The sequence below is a fragment of the Scophthalmus maximus genome, chromosome 5 (assembly GCF_022379125.1).
Source record: "Scophthalmus maximus strain ysfricsl-2021 chromosome 5, ASM2237912v1, whole genome shotgun sequence".
NCBI lineage: Eukaryota > Metazoa > Chordata > Actinopteri > Pleuronectiformes > Scophthalmidae > Scophthalmus > Scophthalmus maximus.
Genome location: NC_061519.1, coordinates 999,569 through 1,010,476, shown reverse-complemented (window position 1 = coordinate 1,010,476; position 10,908 = coordinate 999,569).

Below are 10,908 nucleotides of genomic sequence, written 5' to 3'. Positions count from 1 at the left end.
ACATGTCAAATTCCCAGTCATCAAATAAACTAAATTATCCACGTAGGATGAACAGAGCACAGCACTGTGCTGGTTATACTTTAAGGCATTGCTGTGTTATAGCGTGGTGTGATGTAAGGATCGTTTCAGGGATGATGAACTCAGATGTACTGACCCTCAGGCTGACTTCCGAGTATTCACTCATAATGAAGAGATAAAAAAAGCTCTCAGGGCCATGAGAGGATCAGCAAGAACAAAGAAAACCAGTTATCTGTTCGAAAACTCTTAAAAAATTCTTTAAAAACTGCAACTTCTCTTACAGCCGGAAATCTGTGAGCTGATTATAGAGGTGTCAGGAGATTGTCTTAGGCATAGGCATTTGCTGAAGCTTGATGCAGGATAAGAGAGATGAGCAGTTTATTGTAACTTTACACTGTAATGCCTCACAATTGTGCTGGCTGTCCTTCGCAAGGCTGCATTTAACCCAAACACAAACTCTTTTGATCTCAATACTAACCCAAACATTTCAGTACATGTTCACATGTCTGTTTCTCTTGCAGGCGCCACTTGATTTCCTGTTCACTTGCCTGTCAGATGTGGTGATTTTGACATCCATTTGCACAGGTTCATGCCAACATGGGACATAATCTCCATTGCTGATGGGTCGCTTCCTCCACATTACATGAACTGGAAATAAAAGTAATCTAGAGAGAATTTTTCTGTGCCTCCGCTGCCCTAGGCTCGTTTCATATTCTCAGTCTTTGGTTGGAGGTCCATGTACCCAGTCCTTTTGCTGTTCCCCAGTTCCATTCTTCTGCTTCCTGTGCCCCACCCTTCATGTTCCTCAGTGTCTGTGTTGGATTCTCTCTTTGTAGCAGTTTTTTCAAAACACCAACAGTGATTCTTGATCCGCTGAAACCACGCCAATGCATTTATCAAGTTTGCCAACCTGAATGCACATTCTGTTCTTTTTAAACCCAGTTAGCAATTGTTATCACACATTTAGTAAAACTGTAAACACATTGCTACACTATTTTGCCAACTGCACATTGAAACATGAAAACACTTTTAGATAACGAGTCACTTACCAATCAGTACTTAAACTCTATAAATAGGCCACAGGTGAGACATTGACCAGGGGTTATTCCAGGCCTGGATACGGGACTCCAAAAAGACCACTGCATGTGATGAAATCTTATGAAAAATCAAAAAGGTTTTGTTTTGTCAAACTTTTGTTGTTTGGAAGAAAAAATTAATTCCCCCATATTTGTCTGTTGTTTCGGAAATTCACATCCACACTTAAAACATTTGGATATCTGTGTGTATGTCTTTACAGTACCACATATTAGACAAAGCTGTTGCCCTGCACTAAGAAAAGTAAAAGCCACATTGTGTATTTTATTTATCCTATCAGTGTGTAGACTGTGCTTTGTGTGCTTATCCAATTCAATTCAATTCAATTTTATTTGAATAGCGCCAAATCACAACATACATTGTCTCAAGGCACTTTACATAGTGAGGTCAATATTACAATATTACAGGGAAAACCCAATAAATCCCACAATGAGCAAGCACTTGGCGACTGTGGAGAGAAAAACTCCCTTTTAACAGGAAGAAATCTCTGGCAGAACCGGACTCAGTTGTGGGCGGTCATCTCTCTCGACCAGTTGGGGTGAGGAGAGAAATGGGGAAGAGAGGAGAGGTGGGCAGAAAGAGGGTGGGAGGAGAGACAGTAGGAGAGAAGAGAGAGAGAGGACAGTTGTACAACTGCCACTTTAATCTCTACCAGGCTGATAGTTAAAATTACAAAAATTACAGTTATGTTGTTGTTATTATTAGTAATAATAATAATAATAACAATGACGTATTTGGGTCCCGCAGCTCTGGGGTCAGAGATACACTAGGAGAGAGAGAAAACACAGACAGGATTAGTGACATGTACTGTAAACATATCGGGGGAGAGAGGAGTTGTATAACATTTGCTTTAATCTCTACCAGACTGATACTTATAATTACGTGAAAACTGACACTTATAAATGCAATGATGTTATTAATAATAGTAATGATAATAATAATGACGGGTTTGGATCCTGCAGCTCTGGGGTCAGAGATCTACTAGGAGGAGAAAACATAGTTAGTGACATGTAATGTAGATACATGGGGGCAGAGAGAGAGAGAGAGATTGAAAAAGGTGGGATAAGGAGAGAGATATAAAGAGAGAGAAAGAGGGAGAAGGAGAGAACAGGAGAGGGAGAGAGATGCTCTTGATATAAGTTCCCTCAGCAGTCTAGGCCTAAAGCAGCATAATAAAGAAATGGTTTAGTAAACACCTGAGCAGGTCTAACTATAAGCTTTATTAAAGAGGAAGGTTTTATGTTTAACTTTAAAATTAGTGAGGGTGTCTGCCTCCCTGAGACAAACTGGGAGCTGGTTCCAGAGGAACCACAAGTAGTCCTGAGTTTACAAAGCGAAGTGATCTATTGGGATGATATGGACCTATGAGCTCTGTAAGATATGATGGAGCTTGATTATTAATGGCTTTGTAGGTTAGGAGCAGGATTTTGAATTCTATTCTGAATTTTACAGGAAGCCAATGCAGAGATGCTAACACTGGAGAAATATGATCTCTTTTTCTAGTTCCTGTCAGAACTCGTGCTGCGGCATTTTGGAGTAACTGGAGGCATTTCACAGAGTAGAAGTGACAAATGCGGCAAATGCACAGACTAGTTTTCATTATCCTTTTGAGATAGGATGTTTCTAATTTTCTTGATATTGCGCAGGTGGAAGAAGGTCCTAGAGACTTGTTTTATGTGTGAGTCAAAGGACATAACTCCAAGGTTCCCTCACAGTAGAGATGTAGGCCAAGGTTGTACCATCCAAGGTAGCTAGATGATCAGATAATGTTTCTCTAAGTTATTCATTCATCGTCTACCGCTTTATCCATTTAAGGGTCGCGGGGAGCCAATCCCAGCTAACATTGGGCGAGAGGCGGGGTACACCCTGGACAGGTCGCCTGAACAACCATTCACTCTCACATTCACGGCCAATTTAGAGTCTCCAATGAACCTAACCCCATTCTGGGTTAGAATGTCTTTGGACTGTGGGAGGAAGCCGGAGAACCCGGAGAGAACCCACGCATACACGGGGAGAACATGCAAACTCCACACAGAAAGGCCCTGGTTGAACCGAGATTCGAACCCTTCTTGATGTGAGGCGAAGGTGCTAACCACTACACCACCGTGCAGCCCTCTAAGGTATTCAGGGCCGAGTAAAATTACCTCAGTTTTTTCTGAATTTAGAAGTAAAAAGTCATCCAGGCCGTTATGTCTTTAAGACAGTCCTGAAGTTTGTCTACCTGATTAGTTTCATCTGGCTTTATAGATAAATACAGCTGGGTATCATCAGTGTAGCAATGGAAATGTTTTCTTATAATATTGCCTAATGATGGCTTCTGTGAAGTGTTTTTTATGCAAAACACATGCTGTACAGCTCTGACAGGTAGACTGCTACAATAGTAGTAGTGATCTCCCTCAGCAGACTGTATGGTCAGCACTCCATGATCAAACCCCCTACCAGAGGACAATTGTTTGGACACAACCACAACATCTGCGCACCTCTCCCTTTTGATATAAATAGTCTTGTGCCACAAATCTAGTAGCAGTCTTCACAAACCCAACTCTGAAACTATGGTGTGTAAAGTATACATTGTATTGCTAAAGATCCCCTTTAAACATAATTCAAAGAGTTTAAGATTTATGAAAATGATTGAGTAATAATTTGAGCTTGATTTTCCACAAAAACGTTTAATTAACATTCTCAAAATAATAATACCAATTCTCTTCTTATTGGTATAAAAAAAGGTGAGTGCCAAAAATGTTCTTCATTTTTAAAGTGTTGGACACAAGATGTCTCCTAGATAGATAGATAGATAGATAACTTTATTGTTTGTCCCAAAGCAGTGACAGAAGTTCTCCTGCGACAAGGCTCCACAATACGTATGACATAAAAACCGTTAAAACACATTGAAAACATACAAAAAGAGCAACTTCTACTTCACCAGGACATCCATTCTCATCAATTGTGTAATACCCAGAGGTTTCCAGTTTCCATATAATGTACGTACTGCTATTTGCTCCAAACTACTTGTGATGTCAGGAAAAGGTTGTTCATTACTCTCAGTAAATAAATTATAGTAAATGTTATAAACATTTTAACTGAGAGTAAACTTTCCTCCAGATGAATGTGAATCCATCATTCTAGTGTCTAACTCAGCACAAACCTCATTCTCCACAGTGAAGCTCAAACATCCAAATAAAGTATGAAGAAGAAAAAAACATTTTTCATTGGAGGATTTTAAATAAACCAACTGCTCACACTGCATTGTACACCTAGGGCTAAGAGGATCTGCCCACACAGGGAACATTATACTGGTGGATTATCTTTGCTGTCATTAACTAACTGATAGAAAATTAGTTGAAATTGCTGCAAATGCTGCTGCAGAATTTTGTGTCCCTGTGGGTAATTTGCTCCCACCAAGGTGCAGCAAACATGTATTCAGAGACATAAATAATATTGTTTTATTAATAATATTAATTAATTAATATTAACTCATACTGGCATTCATTTAAAGCTGAAGTTGGTAGGATTGAGAGAAGTGTAGGATTAAAAATCCAATTAGTCCTGCTCCCTCCCCCTCCCTCTCCGCTGCACTTCGGTTCTGCCTCCACAGCTCCTCCCAGCCCGCTGTACCTGCGCAAGCTACCATGGCAACTGAAGCCAGGTAAGGTACGTAACATGACGTTCCCACTGGTTTTGAACGTAGGCTACCGTAAATCAGTTTATATTAGCTTGTTTACAGAGTGTTACATGGTAGGCCTGTCAATTCACAGCTTTATCTTCACATGCATCATTTGTTGATTTGCAGGATGATTGATGCATTTTATCTAAATTTTATGACATTATTAGAGCTTTGAGACTGGTACACTGGACTCCTTTGAGGATGTACACACGGCTGCTTCGACAAGTAGACGAGCGAGGAGAATTGGGAGTCACCTGCGAGGCGCATCGGCAGCAGGACCTGGGAGCCGAAGACATAGAGTAGCTTATCATCATGATGAGCCAATGGGTACTTGGTTCTTGCACTGGTTTCATCCCAAGTCGAGTGTAGCTTCAGTTGCCTTTGCAAGATAGTGTTCTCTATTTTTTTTTTTCATTTATTTATTTCAAAGTTATATTTTAATATTAATGCAACCTCAGTATTTGCCTTGCAATAAAGTGAATTTTTGAAAGTGATTGGTTTCTCATTGCATAAATATACAACAATGAGATTACTTCATTAATAAGTAATCAGATTCACTGGTTCAGTACTACAGATGCAATATCTCAAAGAAAAGCATAATAAATGTATTTAATTGTGTAATATTGTCAAGCTTTATTTTGCACATAAATAAAATACAAAGTAGGTGTGTTGAATATTCCTTCCTCAGCTGTTCCCCCAGCGAAGTCGGCATCTGTGTAGAAAAGGAACATGGGTATGTGAAACTATGATCGGGAAAACACACACGCAAACTTCACCTCGTCTTGAAACGCTGCTGCGTTATTGACAGACATACAGGAGATTACACATATAAAAATAAATAATTTGACAGTCTGCTCTACAGTGATAAATAAATGATGAGTGCATTTGCAAATTCAGTAGGCCTATGAGAACATGACTGTGGCCACAGCTGGGAGTATCGACACATACTTAGCATTTAGCATAAAAACGGGATGCTACATTTTGTGATAAATAGTGATGCTAACTAAACAGTACGACACTGATGGGGGAGAGCCACGATACCACAGGCAACGGCACACACATGTCTGGAAATCTCCCAAAACGATGAGACCTCATGGACATAAAATATTTTCAGCCACTTTGCCATAAACACAGTTAACCAATAGCCATGGCACTATGAACCTAGCAACTAGAGTATCTGTGCCACCACGTGCTTGTACCTGCCTGCCTCTGCTCAGTATTTTGCACTTTACAATAAACCTGTAAATTCTTTCATCCCTCAACCTGTGTCTGGCTTGAATAATCCAAAACTCACAACCAGCCTTAACAAACATGTCATGCACATGGTGGATAAATATCATTAATCAACTTCCCATGAAGTGTACCAGTGCTATATCTAACTTAACCTGGGTGTCTTTGGACTGTGGGAGGAACCCAGAGTTAGAGAACATGCTAACTCCACACAGACTGTTAGGTTCAAACCCAGGATCACCCTGCTTTTATTGAAAACACAACCGAACCCAGAAATGCTGTAAGTTTAACAGCAGTTAAATCAGGAGAGACCATTGGATGAACGAAGAATATTTATTGCACAATTAGCAAATTATATGTATGACAAAATGTATATAGTCTTTGGAGCTTAAACTCCATGGGGATATATTGGAGATGAATGCAATTTATCTTGGGCACGGCCACGTAAATCCCCCAAAAGAATGAGGGGTGGGTGCAAGCCCCTTTGCACAGGCCTAATATCTCCCCCAAAAGAAATGCTTACTTACCAGAAGAGAAGGAACAAACCACGACAGATACACCAGGATTCACAAAGCTGCTGGAATGAGAGAAAACAGACATTTACATGAATTCAAACCCTTAATGACACTTAGCCTGTTGAGGCTGAAGATCGTCTCCCTGCATGAAATGACTTGCTGAGGCTTATGAGATGAAAGCCTGTCACTTGCCCGGCAGTGGCTCGGGGCCGGTTCCCTGTCTGAAATGCAATAGCTGCACATGGAGGACTACTGAGGCTGGCGATACTCGGCCGATGCTTTGAATGAAAAGGATTAGCTACATGTATTGAATTACTGCTTCAGCAATGGCTGAGGGCCGAAGATGGTGCTGCTGAGGCTATCATTGGGGCTGGAACTGCGGAGGCCAGGGAGTGTTGCGGCACCGTGAGGGCATAGGTAGCCGATGTAGAAGGCTGAGATGCGAGTGCCAGACCCAGTGCTTGCAACAGGATGTTATGAGATGGTGTAGCCTGGGAATTTTTCGAGGGCTTGGAGGGGAGCATCGATTGCACCAAATTCAGCTGCGCTTGCAGTGTTTAAGTCAGAGCTCTGTCAGGCGGGGTCAAAGCAGCTGCGGGTTGAGCAGAGCGGGAACAAGCATGAGTGCATTTAGCCTGAGGAGCCTGGTGTTTGTTTTTTGATGTGCGCTTACAGTTGGGTAATGCCGACGGGCCCTGGGAGGCTGGGGGCAGGACGAGATCCGGTGAAGCGTTGGTGGCCAGAGTTTGCAGCTGGGAGAGCTAGAGACCCGGGCCCGGGGTGATTCCTTGGGCTCTTAGCAGCTCCATGATCTCTGAGCTGTGATCCTCTTGACGCGCCGCAATCCTAAAACTGCGCCGTGCTGCTGAGGGCGTGGAGCACAGCTCGAGAGAATCGTCTACGATGGGTTCTGATCCGGAGTCAGACATCATGGAAGATAAACTGATTGTGAGCAGGAAAAACAGAAGGAACTATTACCGAGCTATTGGATAGACGAGACCAGCTTGTAACCACTAGATGACGCCGCTTGCTGAGTTACGCCCAGGGAAAATTACAACAGGATATGAGCCCGCGTGAGAGGCTAACTCGGGATGAATGAATGATGAGCTGCTACCGTGTGTGGGCATGATAGTATTCTTCCTGACTGAACTTACGCTAAGCTACATATACCTGTAATGATATGTGAATCATGTCATCAGAATATTTTAAGAAAAAAATCGTAATTTACAACTGATATGCAGTTTTATTTATGTAGTGATAATGTAATCCACCCTTTTACTTGTATATATTAATAGTACTATATTAAGTTATCACCAGATATGCCAAATGCATGTTTTGCTATTGTCACTTCTCTGATAATGTGTGACGATTGAATTTACAAAAGATTTACAACTTAAAAATGGCAGTGCAGAATCAGTCATTTTACTTTACATTTTGTTCAATAATATAAGTGTTATTACATTAATTGATTGACTCGAAAACTGGGTGGGTGTTAAGGGATTGCACTATACGGGTTCAAGTCTTATCTGTGTGGTAGAACCGACTCCTTTTCAAATGGGAATGTGTCCTCTAGCCAGGCAAATATAACCTGCCGTGTTCCTCAAGGACCTATTCTTGGCCCTTTACTGTTTTCAATATACTGTGCATGTTACCATTGTTTTAAGTTATTCAGAACTAAAACATATCTTTTCATTTTTATGCAGATGATACCAAAATCTACTTATCCATGAATCCATCTGACCAAGCCTCAGTTGCCACAGACTTAGCTGGAGCACATTGTACCGTAATGTGCCATCACCAATATCTCTGTCTAACGACAAAACAAAACTAAGGATGTTTTGTTTTAAGGTCAACACTTCATGGGCCACAGATATCTGCCTCCTAACAATGGACTGCTCCCCAGTCCTGGAGTTGCTGTCCATCAATAGAAGACCTTTCTACCCAGTGGTGTCTTGGTACCTGGAGAAGTGGGTAAACTCTTAATTTACACCCTGTTTTTTTTAAGCAGTCCCTCCAGTAAAGGATAAACGCTCCGTTCTATACAGTAACCTGGAAGACTACACTTGCATTTTTTAGTTCACCCAAAATGTATCTGTAACATTTGCATATTATTACTTAATTTCTGATGCAGGTGCAGATTTTGCATCAATAGGCCCAGAGTATAGGGTGAGACAACTACATGATTATGCATTTTGAGTCAACTATTCTTTAGTCCATCCAAACATGGAAACTGGATATCTATTTTCTTATCTGGTTTGCTTTGTAAACTGTCAATTGGAACAGCCTCTTCTCAAACTCTAAGAATGAACTATTAGGTGATCTTCAGCTGCAGCAGGATATTTTACTTCTTGACAAGAAGGCCCAAAGTGGTGAGAATTGGTTGCCAAACCTACTCCAAGCTGATCCTCGACACAGGAACACCACAGGGATCTGCACTGTACTCTCTGTTCACCTATGACTGCACTGCCAAGTACAGCTCAAACGTCATCAAGTTTGCTGACAACATGAACATCCTGGTCCTCATCACAGACAATGATGCAACAGCCTACAGAGAGGATGTGAAGGATAATTGTTTACAACAGAAAACAACAGGGGAGTGAACATCAACCCATCCTCATTGGTGATGTTATGGTTGACAGTCACCAGCTATAAATTCCATGATATATGCATCGTCGAAGACCCTTTCTGGGTTATTACATGCAACAACCATTGCCAAGAAAGTTCGTCACCATTTAAAGCTTGCTTCAAGGCTTCATCACAGTGTGGTACGGGAGCAGCTCTGCCCACAGCCGCAAAACACAACAAAGAGTGATAGAGGCACATCATTGGCAACAAACTCTCGGCCATGCATGACATCTTCCACCAGGTATGCCTGCATTCTGTGGGACCACAGCCTCCCAGCACATGATTTTTCTCCCTGCTAGGGGAGACGATACAGGAGAACGGTTGCACTTACCACCAGACTGAAGGACAGTTTTTTCCACCAAGCCATCAGGCTTTTAAATTCGCTGATCTAAGCTCCCAGTTCAGTAGTTTTTGCGTAATCCTGCTGACAACAAAACAACCAACAAACAATTAAACCAATGGACAGGGGAGAAAACATAACATCCTTGGCAGAGACAAAAATTGATTAGAAGGAAATTTGAATAAAACTTAATTTGCTCCAGTGCTGGCCTTGCACCTGCAGGAAAAAAAGGACAATGTGTTACTGATAACAAGACGCAAAACAAGACAGTAAATGAATGTTGAATTAATCACACTGACAGGCCAAATTCCGAAATGGCATGAAACTTAATTACTTATGGTAATACTGTGACATCATCAGTGACCAACAAGTCTATCAGTTTGTGAAGGCTAGCACAAGGTTTGGACCCAAATGCACAACTCAGACAACACTTACTATTAGATAAAGACAAATCCAAAAAGGGATGATGTGAAAGACAAAGTAACAAAACTGACAGATCAGAAACCAGGAAAAACTATATACTAGAAAAGATTGCTCTAATGCTTGCAAGAGGGACAAAGACGAAATGGAACAGAGTCCTGGGAGCGAAGACTAAATACAAAAGAGGAGTGGAGATGATTGCGCCAGGTGAAATACATTAGGACGGGGCAGACAATCACAGAAGTGGGACGCACACATGGCAGGAAGTGGAGACCTGGAACCAGAGGAGAGGTAAGTAATACAAAAATAAAACAGGAAATAGAACTAAATAGTCAAAAATAAAAGAACACAACCTAAGTGGCAGGTGGAGACAAGACACCATTGATACAACCACTAGAAGCATCTCCTATAATAGCCTCTTTTGTTGGCAGATGTATCAGATCTTCATTGCCAAGTTTAGTTTAGTTCAATAGATACTTTATTTATCCCGAGGGAAATTCAGGAAGGAAGTTGCATTGGCCGGGAAGGCCAAGGTTACAGTAATAAACATGTAGTTAAGTGGAACAGTCATGGTTAAAACAAAAGGAAGCAGTGGTCTTCTCCTGTGTTTTGTAGTATCTGTTACATGTAAAATCAATAGAAAAACTGCATTTGGACTCACAAACTTTTTCTAGTTTGACGTGATGAAACTGAAGTGGAGTGTGACAGTGAACAGCGAGGTCCGGAGAAACCGAGTTGGCAGCTGTAGTGAATTTGCAGTTTATGGTGCAGTCTGTCTGTTAATAAATGCTGTAGTGTCTCAGGGCAAATGAGAATTTATGTGTGTTATGTGATGCTGTTGAGGCAGTGAACGGAGTTGGTCACCGGAGCGAGAAAAAAAAAGAAATGTACTTGAACCTTAGGCATGTTTCATAATCTTAATGATCATTTAGCACTTTGAGATTGCTTTTAGCAATGAAAAGTGCTCTATAAATGAAATGTATTATTATTATTATTATGAA